The sequence below is a fragment of the Mustela lutreola genome, chromosome 1, assembly GCF_030435805.1.
Source record: "Mustela lutreola isolate mMusLut2 chromosome 1, mMusLut2.pri, whole genome shotgun sequence".
NCBI classification, from domain to species: Eukaryota; Metazoa; Chordata; class Mammalia; order Carnivora; family Mustelidae; genus Mustela; species Mustela lutreola.
In genome coordinates, this window is record NC_081290.1 from 246,381,302 (window position 1) to 246,398,179 (window position 16,878).

Genomic DNA, 16,878 nt, shown 5'->3' on the forward strand with positions numbered 1-16,878 from the left:
TGCCAACCCCTTAGTGCTAAGCAAATAATAATAATAAAAAGTGTTATACCAAGTGGACAAACTTTTTTGATTGGTTAAACATTAAGGATTGGTCTTTTTTGCCAGTCATCTATGGAAGGGGATGCTTTGGAAATATATCTTTTTACACTATATTTGGCTTTCATCTTTGAAAAACTCCAATAAGATATATGTAGATTTTATATATGCACACACACACACACACACACACACACATACATATTAGAGAGAGAGCTGGGGGAAGGTGGGAGGGAGGAAAATAGAGAGAGGGAGAGATTGCAGAAAATATTTTTATCTTTACTAGTAATATTTAATTCACATTTTTATGTTTGGAGGTGACAAAAATTTAGTGAAATGATAAGCATTTATATGCATACTCCCAAGATGACATGAAATATGTACTTCAGATAAGACTATATGTCGAGAGTGATGTGTAGAAAAAAGTATACAACAAAATGAACTAGATTTTGTTGATTATTCAATCTTTATAAACTGTATAGCTGCTAAACTATTTCTAAGTGCATGAGTAAATCAATTGCTTAACTATTAACTGAAGTGTAGACATTATATTATATATATATATAGTTTATATTACATATACATTATAATTATAGATCATTATATGATAAAATAATGACTAACTGTGCTTAACTACTACATGAGGACACTCCCTCATGTCCTTAATTTGAGACCACCACCCTGTTCAAATTATGGCTTTATTTCCCCTTCTCTAAATACATTTATATCCTTTAAATATTAATGAAAGTTATGTAAGAATATGGAAGACTATTAAGCCTATCTTCTTGGTTAAAAACAAGTTCAGAGAACAGCTTCTTGGGGAAATATTCAAATTTATTAGCTGCTCTTAGCAAACTGCCCTCAAGCCCCACATTGTTTCCAATCTCAAGTTAAGAAGAATTTCTCTCCAACGGGCACTGAATCACTTTAATGTTGACTCTTGTGCTGCTCTACTCCACCTTCAAATGTAGCCAGTAAATTCAGCTTTACTACAGTACTATAAAAATGTGAAAGAACCATAATAGCATCTAAAAAAGAGCTGTTGGCGCTATATTAGTTTAGAGAAAACCCTAAACTGAATACTAATGCAAAATTTAATGATCGTTTGCCTAGTTGCCAAAAGAGTTACAATAATTATTTTGCCATAATGTGTAAGTTATCTTGAAGGCATCTGAGAATATTACTATATGAGATTCAGATTAAGTCCCCAAAGTGTCATTGTCTTCATGTTTTGTTTTGTTTTTTTCCGGTAGAAATAAAACATCAACATACTACCTTCACTGTAATGTTGTCCTCTGATTAGAGGATTGCCTTATGAGTCAAGAAACATTATAAAGAGATCACTTTGCATCTTTAGTAAGTCAGTTTCTTTGATTGATATCCAACATGGATCTACCTTACATCAAATTCCAGTTAACAGTGAATATCATGATTATAAGGTTCCGGTAAAACATTTAAACAGAATCAATAGTTTTCCTTCCCTTTTCTTTTATAACCACGACCAAAATTTTAGAGTTGAAAAGTAAACCAAGATCAAATTTAGACATGTTGTTTGAAATTAGCAAAGATGAAACACTTCACTACCAGACAAAAGCCCTGATTTTAAGAGTAGATTTTTGCCTTCCCTGAAATGCCTAGCTCAGGCAGTGTATTTTTATGCCTGCAGATATTGGCATGTTTCACATTTGAGATTATGACACACCAACTTATTTTGAAATTTCTTTAAATCTTCTACTGCGCATGTTTCAAGTGCTTCATGACTATCACTGATAATTGAGCAATTAACTTGGAATTACCAAATGTGCTGTGATGGCACAATATGGAGTAAGCAACATGAAAGAATAAAGAACAGAGGAACTTAGCACAGTGACTAAAAGTAATAAAGGGTAAAATAGGCCATCATCCTAATAATAATACTGAGTAAGTTTTAATGGTCCCAGGTCTCAGTGGTTTAATGGTGCCAGTAAAATGGTTTAATGAAACAAGTGCAGAGTATTACAAACTTTTTAGAGCAGTTTGTTCTGGTTCTACTAAAAGGAAGCTTCTTTCTAACTGGTCTTGTGTAATATTCAGGGATTGGTCCAAAAAATAAGTGTGGGAGTTTCATTAGACAACAAGCACAAAACAATTAGGTTAAAAATCCTGACAGGCAAATTCTTAAGAAATACAAGCTTGCAAAAAATACATGTAAGATCTTCCTTTTTGTAAGAGAGACAAACACAAAAAATGCTAGGGCTAAAGATGACCTCAAGAAGTCTTTGAGCTATTGTGAACATATCTGCAAATCAAAAATTAAGATACATGGTTTCACATCAAGAGGGAAGGGTGAAATCTAACTATATTAGGAAAAATAGAATGCCTCTTTACTGTTCATCCCATCAAGGTCTCTAATACCGGGCTTTTCTGGCTAAAACCATAGCACAACTTGAAGAGTAGCTTTTTAGTGCTTAAATATAACCAGTGAAGCAAATTCCATAAACCTAAATCCTACCTTATTTCGGCAGCAGGCCATCTTAAAGGTTTTCAAGAAAACTAACAATTTAGAAAGAGATTCAAACTATAGCAAATAAAGGACACTATTAAAAATGTTTTTTTCCTCAAAATTCCATCAATATTGCTCCAAAACACTACGAGGAGATTAAAATAGGCCAGGCTGTCCTTTCAGGTATAAATAAATTAGAAATAGAAAGTGAAGAGAGCAGAAAGAACAAGTATCTAAGGGCACTAGTATATAAAATTTAAAAGCTTAAAATGTAATGGATATACACATTCAGATTAGTGAACTGCTTTCAATTAAAGTAGATTTCTAGCCACAGTTCACAAATGTACAGTAGCTGTGTGTATTAATGTAGATACTTCAAATGTCAGTATATCTCTAATTAACATGAGCACACAACTGTAAAACTGAGAAGGCACAATTTTAAATTCCTTACATTCCCAGCATTAATGCTTTCATGGGGCAGCTCCCGTTGTCATGGAAAATGGCATTCAAGCCCTATTTGTGGATTTTCACAGCTCATCTTTTTTATTTACCTGCGCTATGTCAAGATTAGCCTGGAATAATATTTTTTAAAGATAATGCACTTAGACCTACTTGTCCTGAAAATCACAGGCATTCTCACTGAGGGAGCTTTGGTCTGGGTTATGCGCAGTTTGAAACAGATTTCTTTCCATTTTAAAATACCACAAGAGATGAATTTGTGATTTTTTTGTTTGTTTCCTGAAAATCTACACAATTCAAAAAATTTCAGCTGAAGCATGACATGTGGCAGTTTTAGAACGGGGGATAGGAAAATGTCAGGGAGGACCAAATGATCCAGGAACATGAGGACAAGAATTGGTAGAAGGCACTCTACAGTCTCCTCCCTGACTTACTCTACCTCAACTTTTCAAAAATATTTATACAGCCACCAAATGGAGACTGAGATAGTGATCAAAAACAACAACAACAACAACAAAAAAGAGAGCTAAAATTCTCTGTGACAGGACAGCTTGGTTTTATGGAAAGAACACTGAATTTATACCATGAAACCCTATATTTGAGTCCTACTACTCTGCAAAAGAATAACTGATTCACTAACGGTTTTCACAAAACTCAGCCAATTTAGTGTCTGTAAAAGCAACTGTTATATCAAATTAAGATTATGGCCTCAAGCATGGGGTTAAGCAATAATCACCTCTTGTGCCAGAGAATAAAATATTTCTGTATCTTTTCAGGGCAAAGGTTGCCATTCAAGACAATGAACAGAGACAGAATTTTAGAAAAGTAAATTCATTATCAAATTATTTAAAAGGCCTGGATAACCTGAAAAAGGAGGGTATTTAATGATCTGCCTCGGTTTGGTTTTGTTTTGTTTTGTTTTTAAACAATAATTTATTGCCAAGGTAAAACTGAATGGTTGGAATTATATAATTATTTTAAAATTAGAGATAAAAAATTAAATACGAGATATTAACATGCAAAACAAGGTCTTCCTAAACAATGCCTACTTTTGAAAAAGACAGGGTAGTTTTATTTCTTTAAAGAAGAAAAAAAAAATAGAATAAGATGCTTTCAGCTTCTGAGAAGATAATGATTTTCCTTCACAGTGTTTTCCTCTCCTGACACAGGTAGTTGATGTGAGTAGGTAAGATTCTAGTCAGTTCTCACACACCCTTGGTGTGGCCCATTCATTATGGATGTGCAAAACAATATCCTACCTTCCTTATCTCACAGACTGGCTTTTGCACACCTTACTAAGAAACCTTCCCATGGCCATGAGGTATAACTTTCTGCTTTAGATCATGTAGCAAATAAGCAGTTCCAGGATGGAAATTAAAGTTCCTAAAAGAAGCCATTGTCACTGATGCCATTTGCTTGTTCTTAGGCAGACTAAATAAATATTTCCATTGCTTTAATTACCTCAGCATTCTGTGTAAGTGGCGGATGGTCTCTGTAATAACTGAAAGGAATAGGAACTCAAGCATTCTGGATGCCGTGTTAATTTTATCTGACTTATCTTAGTCATAGTATCCTGCTACAGTCCTTTAATAAGAAGGTTCCACAGTTAGAAAATGGCCCTAACAAAGCTTGAGACCACTGAATTTAGGAGCAACAAAGTTCATGCCCTAACATAACATGGAAATTCTCAAGACTGAAAAACAATTACTTTGGGCCTAAATGATTAGATGACTTCTGCTTATATAAGCAGACAAAACTGACTAAAGGATTTTTTTTTAAGTTGAACTCCAGAAGTAACCATATGAAAACTATAGCCACAGTATCCTTTCTTCTAATTTTAGTCTCTCTGTTAGATTGCTAGAAAAATCTCAGCTAATTGGAACCACATCCATTCAGAGCTAGCCTGTGTATGTCTGGCAGAGAGGGAACACAGAGGAAGACTAAAGAAATCAGAAAAGAGAGTCTTTGGGTAATGAGAAATGTAAACTATATTTTAATATTTTAATAAAAGTCATCTTGGTTGAACTATCAATAATTATCTTGTATTTGTCACTTTTAAAATGTAGTCATCCTAAAAACTTACTAAAGGAAATGACTGAATGATAGGAAAGAAGAGAGAAAGGAGGTAAAAGAAAGGACAAAGCAACTAGATAAGATTTGAACAACTCAAAATTGTTTCCTTTCACTCAGATTTCTAACAGGATAAGCTCAACTCCTTGGAATTACCCTTTTCCATGAGAGCCCTTCAAGGATACTTTACATTTCTATCACCATCTTCTTTGCATCCTAGTCCTCACTATGAGACCTTGCACAAATTAAAAGCTTATATTTAATCCAAAGGAGCTATGCAGTTAAATTTTTGTGTTTTACATAAGAATTAAATCTTCAAATAATAAAGTGTGAATTGATAGTTCCATAAAAATAATGTACTCAAAAAAATTAAAAAAATAATGTACTCATTCATAAAGCATTAAATATATACAAAATGTATTAAACAATTTTAAACTTTCAGATCTATTTTTAAGTTGATTCAAAATGCTTGTTCCAATCAATGCTACTACTAAAAGAAAGATAAAGCTGGTTTTAAATAAATATTCACTGTGCTCTGCTTAAATATCAAATAGCTTAAACTCGAATTTATAATGTTGGGTTTTTTTAAAATACTTTTCCTGGAAGTCTATCTTCTTAAACTCCTTTGTAGGAGTACACTAACAGAGGACAAGTTTCTTCTTTGTTGCTATGAAATTACATGAGCTCCTTAGATTCCAACAATATACACACATAAATATATTTTAAACTCGAGTCACTTAAATATGTTCTTATATATATGCAGACATTTTTAATACCCACTTCATACTCTAAACTACTTCTATATAATAAATATATATCAATTTAAAGTACTGTAATTGATCAAGTTCATTCCATTTTTTTCTTGAAATTACTTCTTTTCTGAGAAAAAGCTATCTTTGTTCTTCCAAATATCATTTGAAACTTAATAGTGTTTTGGGGATGGTGAAGAAAGCAGGAATACCCCTATTTGGATACACATTATACATTCAATAATCTCCTCATGTGCTGACAGCTCTTTGAATTCTGTATCATCTCACGTCTTTTCTATGTGCACAGTCACAGTACTTTTCAAGTCCAGACAACCAGAAGACTGTAAGAAATTACCAGGGTAAATTATTCATGTGTATATAGACTAGCCCCCTTAAGGTAATTCATTCCTATAATTGAGCCCCATCTTCAAAAAGTAAGATATTTTTTCTTCCAGCTTATTGTAACAGGTGCCGTTGTGTTATTTCACTGAAAATCACAATAAACTGGGATTTTTTTTCACCAGCTGGTACTATTTTCTATAGTCCTCTTAAGAAAACACTTGCAAAAACCTAGTAACACTTAAAGTAACAGAAAAAATAATAAAAATTCTCACGCAAAAGAATTGAGTTCTTATTTATAAACCATTACTGTTTCATTATGCAATGAGAAAAGTAATAAATAAACCAATACTTACAAATATGGATAAAAAATCAGCCCCAGCACCCAGAAATCACTGGTAAATTGCCTTTGAATTCATGAAAGTGACCTGAAAGTTTAGACAGAAAATGAAATTTAAAAATATAAGTAAATTGCACTTATATGTTCTATTAAAGGAGTATATACATTCTGTCTACAAATTACACTAGTCTTAATTCGGGCAGTTGTCCCCATCTACTCTAACAACTTTTTCCAAGATAATAATACCAAAAGAGACACTATTCCATTGTCCTACCTCTAGGAATACCATACCTCTGTCCACTATGGCTTTAAAAAAAAAAAAAAAAAAGCCAATCATAAAGTAGGTGTCTAAAGTATCAATAAGTAAAAACAAAAGGGAGAAAAAAACTTTTGAGGGAATAGAGGCTTACAAGTTACATTTGAAAAACATGTTTAACTTATGTCTGCAAGTTAAAATGAATGCACTTCACAGAAAATACCTTGGATGTGCCCAACAGGAATATCTTATTGGTAGAATAAAAATGAAAAGATGCACTTTTTGTTCTGTTGAAGGTACGGAACACATTTAGATACTTAGTCTATATGCAATGCATTCTCTATAAAGCACAAGTCAATCCAAAATTCTTTTGCTTGCACACACTTTAGTTCTGGCTGAAGAGGTAACAGATGCAACTCAAACACACAGAGCTAGCCTTGTAAAAAGTTTTAACTAGCACAATGAGTCACTTTGTGCCTCTAAATATCTATGGTTTCCTCTCTCCAGAACCCCCATGCATTAGAAGGTAGTTTGGTAGTTTATTTTTATTGTTTGGTCTAAATACAGCACATTTTTAGTTCCATGAAAACAAAGAAACTTTGTTGCAAAGGCCATATTCTTTCCAAAATGTGAGAATGGCTATGAGTAGTGTTCAACTTAAAATAATAATGGAGCTTGAGTTCCTAATTTAGGTCAGAAACTTTCCTAAACTTAGAGATTAGTTTTACTCAATTCATATTTTTTAAATATAGCTAGTAAACATCTAGGTTAGTTAACTAACCTGTATAGTTAGCTAACTGGATTTAAGCAAAATACATTCTGGAAAAAAATGAATCTTAATCAACATCATTTCTAGGAAACACTATTTCCAACGTTATATTTATAGTGCAAATGGCTATAATGAACTAGGCATCTGAAGTTGAGATATGAAATAAATATCTAACTTAGCCTTTCTCCAGCTTCTATAATATGCTTTCGCCTACTTAGCCCAGATAATTTATTCTATTTTCCAGTCAGAAATGATAGATAATAAAGTCCTGGGCATTTAGACAGTTTTATGTATTGATGGTAATACACCTATCAGGTTTCTTCACTAGACTTCCTTCTCTTTGTAAATGCTTCCTCAGGCCTTCTTCACTCCAGTTTCACCAGTTTCCAATAATTCTATGATGCCTGCTTCCATGGATACAAGTACAGAAGGGTCTGGCCAGGGAAGGTAGCTCTGAATTTATTTTTGGCATAGCACCATTTCCTTTCTCACAGCTTTCTGTTGTTTTCAGATCCAGGAGAACAATTTTATCTGGAACACCACATAACACTATGTGGACACACACTGTGTACTACTGAAATCCAGCAAAGAATACTTGTTCTGATATAAGCTATTCTTACATTTTATCCTGCCCTGAGTTGTAAATTATAATATGAAGTTATCCACAAAATAAATCTATAGCAAAATACTGTTTATCCAAAAGCACAAACTCTGAGAGAATCCAATACTTACATATTATAAAAATAATCACACCTTGTCTTTCTGGCAACTATTCCTTTGAAGGCATGAATTGGAATTAAGCAAAATAGACAATATAGCCCATTCTTTCATTTGCATTTAAATGATGGGGGATAAAATAAAATGCATCCAAAAAATATTGTTGCTGACATATATCTCAATTTTTCAGTCATTGGACTCTTTAGAAATTAAGATCTCTAACTCTGGAAATATTTTAAATTGGAACAAATCAGATTCTAGACATTCAAGGCAAATAATATTCTAATATACATCAATATGAAGTCAATAAATCTCATTTGTCATATCAATGTAGTCTTACTACATATGTTAAAAGCAACTCTGAATCTCATTATCAACTGCTTTATTCTATTGGTGCACTTCGGAGCAAACAATGTAAAAAGCATAAGCTTCTAAAATCACACAGTTCATTGCTATAAAAAAGAAAACCTTAATGCATATTTCCTCCTTCAGACAATTTATAAATAAATAGGTAACATTTTATGATGGGAAAAGAGTTAAGAATTAACTCACAAGAATCAATACACAATTTGAAGTAAGTTACTTCTTTAAGAACGAGAACAGCTTAGGTCATTTCCAAAATAAAAGTGACTGCTTTGTCTTGAGGGCAGCCCAAACCTAAGAAGATAGAGAAGGAACTACCAGAGCAAATGTGTTCTAGAAAATCACAATCTGTTTAGGAAAATGAATCCTCAGAACACCCAAACACCATGGATTGTCCCATTATACTTTGTGTTCATTCTTTCATTTTGCAAATGATGACCATGGATGAGACTGTATCAGACAATATGAACATGAACATTTTTTAATAAGTAAAATCATTATGTTGTAAACCTAAAACTAATATAATGTTATATGTAAATTATATCCGATAGATAGATAAACTTTTTTTTTTTAAGGTCATGGTCTTTCCCCTCAAGGATTCTTAAAGCTATCAATAATTCAACCACAGACTACTGTATCTGACCATGGTGGTGACACAGTTCATATTCTCTGTCAAATTTTTGTACATCCTTCATTTATTAAATAAGAAGTGCATTGTTATAAGCACTTCAATATATTAAAAAGAATACAAAAGAAGAAATGTACAAATGAAGAAATGTAAAATCCAATAACACAAAAATGTATATAACCCACTAATAATCAAAGAAATATAAATAAAATATTTTCACCTAATATACTGGCAAAATATTTTACAAACTGGACAAAAACTAGTATTAGTGAGGGTTTGGGGGAAAAAAACCACTTTCTTTTTTTTAAATTTTTTTTGAGATTTTATTCATTTATTTGTCAGAGAGAGACAGTACAAGCTGTCTCTTTATTTTTAAAATTTTCACTCCATTTCTTCAATTTTCTTTCTTTACAAAGCTAGGCACATTTTTGTTAGTAGTTTTAAAGCTGTGGAAATGTTTTATTATATATTTTTCACAGAATTAGAAAATTTTAAAAAATAATTACTTGGAACCACAAATAATTAAAAGAAATATAGTAACAGGCTCATAAAATAGCAGCAGGCAGAAGGAGAAGCAGGCTTCTCTCTGAGCAGGGAGTGGGAATGGGACTCGATCCCAGGACCCTGGGATCAAGACCCGAGCCTAAGGGAGATGCTTAACCAACTGAAGCACCCAGGCATCCCCTCCCCCCCAAAAAATTCATATACCATTGAGGATATTATAAACTGAGCACAACTTTTCTGAATGTTAATTTGAGAGTAAGTGTTAAAACTTTTAATGTCAATATGCTTTGAATTTGCAATGCTACTTCCAAAAATTATCCTAAGGAACCAACTAATCACAAAAATATTAAAAGATATATATAGGAGAAGGGAGTTGGGGGAAATTGGACGGGGAGATGAACCATGAGAGACTGTGGTCTTTGAGGAACTAACTGAGGGTTTTGGAGGGGGGGGTGGTGCGAGGTTGGGTGAGCCTGGTGGTGGGTATTAAGGAGGGCATGTATTTCATGGAGCACTGGATGTTGTGCATAAACAATGAATCTTGAATAACACTGAAAAAAAATTTTAATATTAAAAAATGTATATATATATCATATACATGTGATATATATATAAAGGATATATATATAAAAGATCTGGATATATATAATATGTGTGTTCATTATAACATTTTTATAACAGCCAAAAATTGGAAATAACACACTAAATGAATAAGTAAATTATGATACATACATATAACACTACTCTATAATCATTAAATATTCTGATAAAAATACATATTTATTGATATAAAAAGATCACCAAAATGTCTTATTGAATTTTAAAAATACATGTATAATAACCCAGCAAATTATAGAAAATCAAATATGTGTACATGCACACACGCGTGCACATACAAGTTTCACAAAGTAACATTCAGTTTAGCAAAAATGTTAATATTGAGTGAGAGATACGCTTATTTTTACCGTCTTATTCTTATAAGTTGGTGTTATTTAGCTTTATTTATACTTAACGTGTCTAATTTGTCCATAAACAATAAAGCTATTTCTAAAATTCAGTGTATTATCTATTCAAAAGTAGTCACCCAAATCCAGACTAACTTGCTATTATTCAGCAGCCAAAGCCAAACACTAATACTAGTTACAAAAAGAAAAACCTCTGAATTACAAGGCAACTTCAAACAAGTTCTTTGACATCAAGTCAAGAAACCATAAACATTTTTACAAAAGCATGTCTCACTCTACCAAAAATAGGTAATAGATCAAAAGTAAACAGCAAATAAAAACACTGCCACCTCCCTGTATAATTATACTTTAAAAGCTTTCAAACTAGATTTTTTAAATCTTGCTTAAAGCTGTCTCTAAGCCACACCCATTTCTTTTTTTATCCCCATCCTTTTAAAATTATTATTATTATTATTATTTGATTTAGCAAAAAGTTTCAAGCATCAAATGGATGGTTGTATTAAACGACCTTCCAACTCTGAGAGTCAATGATTCTGAGGTGTTTTTTTTTTTTTGAAGTACAGAAGTGCTTCCAAAAACACGTGTAACAAAATTTGTTCACCTTTAAATTAAAACTATTGCATGTTTAAAACTCACGTCAAAGATTAAAATTTTTTTAACATATGGAATCATTGACTTAATAATGTCATACATAATGAGATATTGAATTAAAACAACTCCCTTTAAAGCATTTATTTTCTCAACAGACTTGAAAAGATATCAATGCCTGGTGTTTTATACAACAAAATAAAAATTAGTGAGGCATGTCTGACGGCTCAGTCAGTTAAGCATATGCTTTCAACGCAGGTCATAGTCTCAGGGTCCTGGGATACAGTCCCAGGTTGGGCTCCCTGCTCAGTAGGAAATCTGCTTCTCCTTCTCCTTCTGCCCATAGGCCCCTGCTTGAGCATGCACAGTCCCTATCTTTCTCATTAAATACATACATACATACATACATACATACATACATACATAATTTTAAATAAATAAATATTAGGGAGGCAATTAAAAAATATCCATATATATTTGCCAATATGAATGTTTTCCTGGAGATTTTAGTTTTCATTACAACTGCTATTCTCCCCTAAACTGGCTCAATTTTTAAAAATTTAAAACCTTCTTTACTATTATTATCACTTTAGCTGTTTATAGATAGCATTTGTAGGCTAAAGCTAATTTTCTTGAACTCCATATTTCTTCCTTCCTTCTTTTCTTAATACTTATACTAAATTATGTAGAATTTGAATTAACTATAAAAGTGAAATGTAAAAGTCATCTTTCAAAGGAACTGATACCAAGCTAATGCCCAATTTTTTCAATGCAAATGCTAATCAAGAACATCACAATAGTGAATGGAAAATGAGGGTTTAGTTACTGACATTTATAACTAAGGCAAAAATAAAAGTATTTCTGAAGTTTCAAGGAGGACAATTTAAAATGCTACCTAGTTCAACAGTCTGCTTTCCTGGAACAAGAACTTATTTCCTCAAAGAAACAGGAATTTCCCCTTTTCTTAAAGATCTCCAAGGATAGTTATTATTAAAGGCTACTTCTAGTAACCTATTCATGTATTCTATGTCACTCAACCTACCTCTTCAGTATTGAGAGTCACAATTTAGAAGGGACATTGACAAGCATTCCAAGAAGAATGGCTAAGAAATCTCACAGGAACCATGTTACATTAGAATGGTTGCATGTTCTAAAAATTGTTAATTGGAATGAACTTCAGAGACCGTCTGTTCCAGTGGTTCTCAAACAGTGGTTCTCAAATTCTTTTGGTCTAAGACTCTTTTACATTTCTAAAAATTATTGAAAATCCCGAAGGTCTCTGGTCACATTTATCTATATTTATTATATTAGAAACTAAATCTGAGGGGGAAATTAGTTAAAATGAAATAATTTTAAAATAATATAAATTATTAAATAACAATCATTTGATGATGAGCCTATTTCATAAGTAACACAAATAACATACTTTTAAAATATAAGCATATTTGCCAAAACAAAAAAAAATTAGAAGACTGGCATTGTTTTGTATTTCTGCAAATCTCTTAAAATGCCTGGTTTAATAAAGACAGCTGGATTCTCATAGGTACTACTGCATTCAGTCCATTGCGATATGATGGTCTGGTGGAAGTATGCAGAAAATATCTATATTCACATAGATAAAAGTTGGAAAGAGGAAGAGTGTTTCAATCACCTTTCCAGATAATTGCAGCTCTTCTTTTTTTACATCAGATTTGACAAGTAATAGTTTCTCAGAAGTGAATTACAATATGAAATTTGAAAAATGAATTTTTTGTATTCTGTTACTTCTATAACCCACTGATCTTTATTAAATGCATCTTTTACCCCTGCATGATTTTGTAGCATCATGCATTGGTTCATTTGGAAAATATCAGTTTAATGAGTTGTGCAGATTTTCAAAACATTGACATATTTCATTATTCAACTTTTTTAAAAATCACATTTGTTAACATCATCAACAATCTTATCGGAAAAGATTTTAACTATTGGGAAGTCATCAAGTTCGTGATGGTGGATACAAGTTTTCCAAACTATTAGTTTTCTCTTGAAAGCTCAAACTTTACTATTGACAGCAATGCCAGTTCCTTTTCTTAAAAAGGCCAATGGGTTCACTTTGCTTATTTTTGAGACTATGTGTGCCAAGCAGCTATCTGAATAACCACATGTGTGTTTTGGCCATTCTTTCAAGTAAAAAATGAGGTTCAAATAAGTGGTGATGCAACATGGGGGCTTAAGTGGGTACGAGAAGAATAAATGAAAGAAGATGGGATTGGGAGGGAGACAAACCATAAGTGACTCTTAATCTCACAAAACAAACTGAGGGTTGTTGGGGGGAGGGGGTTTGGGAGAAGGGGGTGGTATTATGGACATTGGGGAGGGTATGTGTTTTGGTGAGTGCTGTGAAGTATGTAAACCTGGTGATTCACAGACCTGTACCCCTGGGGATAAAAATATATGTTTATAAAAAATAAAAAATTATATTAAAAAAAAAAAAGAAAAGAAAAAATGAGGTTCAGCTTGTAACTCAATCACACATGTGACCTTCCTCAAGAAATGTATACTTTCCATTTCATCACAAAGTATTAGAAACTATACTCAAGGATCAAGAATTAACAAAATGGGTAATTTTTCCTGCTCACCTACAACATTTTTTTTATTATGTTCAGTAGTTTTTGATGTAGTCAATGATTCATTAGTTATATATAACGTCCAGTGCACATCACAGCACGTGCCCTCCTTAATACCCAGCACTCTGCTACCTACTACTCCTACCCTCTCCCTTCTGAAGCCCTCAGTTTGTTTCCCAGGGTCCACAGTCTCTCATGGTTTGTTTCTCTCTTGGGGATTTCTCCCCCTCCACATTTTCCTCCCTTTCCCTATGGTCCCCCATGCTTTTACTTGTGTTCCACATATGAGTGAAATCACATGATAATTGTCCTTCTCTGCTTGGCTTCTTTCTTTTTTTTTTTTTTTAAGATTTTATTTATTTATTTGACAGAGAGAAATCACAAGTAGACGGAGAAGCAGGCAAAGAGAGAGAGAGGGAAGCAGGCTCCCTGCTGAGCAGAGAGCCCGATGTGGGACTCCATCCCAGGATCCTGAGATCATGACCCGAGCCGAAGGCAGCGGCTTAACCCACTGAGCCACCCAGGCGCCCCTCTGCTTGGCTTATTTCACTTAGCATAATCCCCTCCAGTCCCATCCATGCTGGGGTATTCATCCTTTCTGATGGCTGAATAATATTCCATTGTATCTAGTTTAATATTTTCAAGCCAACAAAGAGGTGTAGCTAGCACAGCACATGTAATATGGTAAGTGCTGATTATAAGTTAGTATATCTGTCTTCTTTCCAAAAGAAAAAACAATACTAGTGGGAGAGAATTAAAATGTGATAGATTTTAGCTCAGTCCAGACAAATCTTTAGAAGCAATGGTGTTGGGAAACTGGACAGCAACATACAGAAGAATGAAACTGGACTACTTTCTTATACCATTCACAAAAATAAATTCAAAATGGATGAAAGACCTAAATCCGAGACAGGAAACCATCCAAATTCTAGTGGAGAACACAGGGAGCAACTTCTTTGGCATCTGTCATAGCTTCTTACTAGCCATGTCTCTGGAGGCAAGGGACAAAAGCAAAACTGAACTACTGGGATTTCATCACAAAAAGCTTCTGCATAGTGAAGGAAACAATCGAAACTAAAAGGCAATCTTCAAAATGAGAGAAGATATTTGCAAATGGGTTATCTGATAAAGAGTTAGTATCCAAAAATCTATAAAGAACTTGTCAAACTCAACATCCAAAAAACAAATAATCCAGTTAAAAAATGGACAGAAGAGGGGCGCCTGGGTGGCTCAGTGGGTTAAAGCCTCCACCTTCAGGTCAGGTCATGATCCCAGGGTCCTGCAATTGAGCCTCGCCTTGGGCTCTCTGCTCAGCAGGGAGCCTGCTTCCCCCTCTCTCTGCCTGTCTCTCTGCCTGCTTGTGATCTCTCTCTCTGTGTGTTAAATAAATAAATTAATTAATTTAAAAAAAAATGGACAGAAGACATGAATGGACATCTTTCCAAAAAAAACATCAGACGGCCAACAGACACATGAAAAGATGCTCAGTGTCACTCATCGACAAGGAAATACAAATCAAAACAACGAGACACCACCACACACCTGTTAGAATGGCTAAAATTAGCAACACAGGAAACAAGAGATTTTGGTGAGGATGCAGAGAAAGGGGAATTCTTTTATAGTCTTGGTGGGAATGCAAACTGGTACAGCCACTCTGGAAAATGGAAGTTCCTTGAAAAGTTAAAAATAGAACTACCCTATGACCCAACAATTACATTACTAGGTATTTACCCAAAGGATACAAAAATACTGATTTAATGGGACATAAGCACCTTGGTGTTTATAAAAGCATTATCAACAATAGTCAAATTATGGAAAGATCCCAAATATTTATCAACTGATGAATGGATAAAGAAGAGGTGATATTACATATATACATATAATTACGTATATATATATAATATCAACTGATGAGTGGATAAAAAAGAGATGAGATATATATATAATATAATGTAATATAATATATAATATATTCCTATATATAGGAATATTACTTAGCCACTGAAAAGAATGAAATCTTGCCATTTGTAATGACACGTTGGAGCCAGAGTACAGTATGCTAAGTGAAATAAGTCAGTCATAGACAAATCCCATATGATTTCACTCAAATGTGGACTTTAAGAGATGAAACAGATGAACACAGGAGGAAAAAAGAGAGGCAAACAGTAATACAGACTCTTAACTAGAACAAAGTAAGGGTTGCTGAAGGAGGATGGGTTAAAAAGATGATGGGTATTAAGGAGGGTGCTTGTGATGAGCACTGGGTGTTACATGATGAATCACTAAATTCTACTCCTGAAACAAATATTATACTATATGTTAACTAGAATTTAAATTTAAAATTAAACAAAAAAAAAAAAATGTAAAAGAAAAGCAATGGAATAAGTTCCCTCCCAAAATAGAGATCTGTTGCTGGAGTTGTCCAAGTGAAAGCTGGGTGACCCTTTGCCAGGGATACTGGAGAAAGAATTCCTACAATGAGACTTAGCTGATTATAATCACCTAGAAAGCTTTTAGAAAGTTTGAACTTCTGGGCCCTGCTACAGACTTACTAAATGAGAATCTCCTTGTCTAGGCCTAGAGTTTCCACTTTTTAAAAGCTCCACAGGTGATTGTTAAAGCCAGCCCACCTGTAGATAGTATTCAAGAACTACTGTGCCGGTTCTCCTCTAAAAGTTCCTACCACTCGAAGATTTTACAATTTTATATTTCATCCACATCCACTAGAAGTATATGCTTACACTTTAATGTAACATTTCTTAGGCCGTCTTTAACACATTATAGATGGTCAGAGCAAGGTATTTCTGGGTCAGAAAAAGAGAAATTAATGTTGCGTTTTCTAGGCCCACTAGTTCACCTGTACCAACATGTTGCAGCATAATAGAAAATGAGAGGTAAAATTGCCTAAGTTTGACATGTTTTCACAACTGCCAACACTTACTGATCTCCTGAAATAACAGTTCAAGAAGATCTATCTGTGAACAAGGATAGTCAGTATAAAATTGTG

The 16,878-nt window shown here is 33.4% G+C and overlaps 1 protein-coding gene across 10 annotated transcripts in view; it reads right to left on the minus strand.

Moving 5' to 3' along the window:
* SOX6 (SRY-box transcription factor 6) overlaps nt 1-16,878 on the minus strand; it is a 621,788-nt gene that overhangs the window by 501,563 nt on the left and 103,347 nt on the right. For 9 of the 10 annotated variants that reach the window (XM_059137084.1, XM_059137116.1, XM_059137061.1 and 6 more), the window contains exon 2: nt 6,492-6,563. The exons of the other annotated variant lie outside the window; for it this stretch is intronic. The gene's annotated coding sequence lies outside the window, so the exon portion shown is untranslated. The remainder of the gene's footprint in view (nt 1-6,491; nt 6,564-16,878) is intronic. 10 annotated transcript variants of the gene reach the window in all.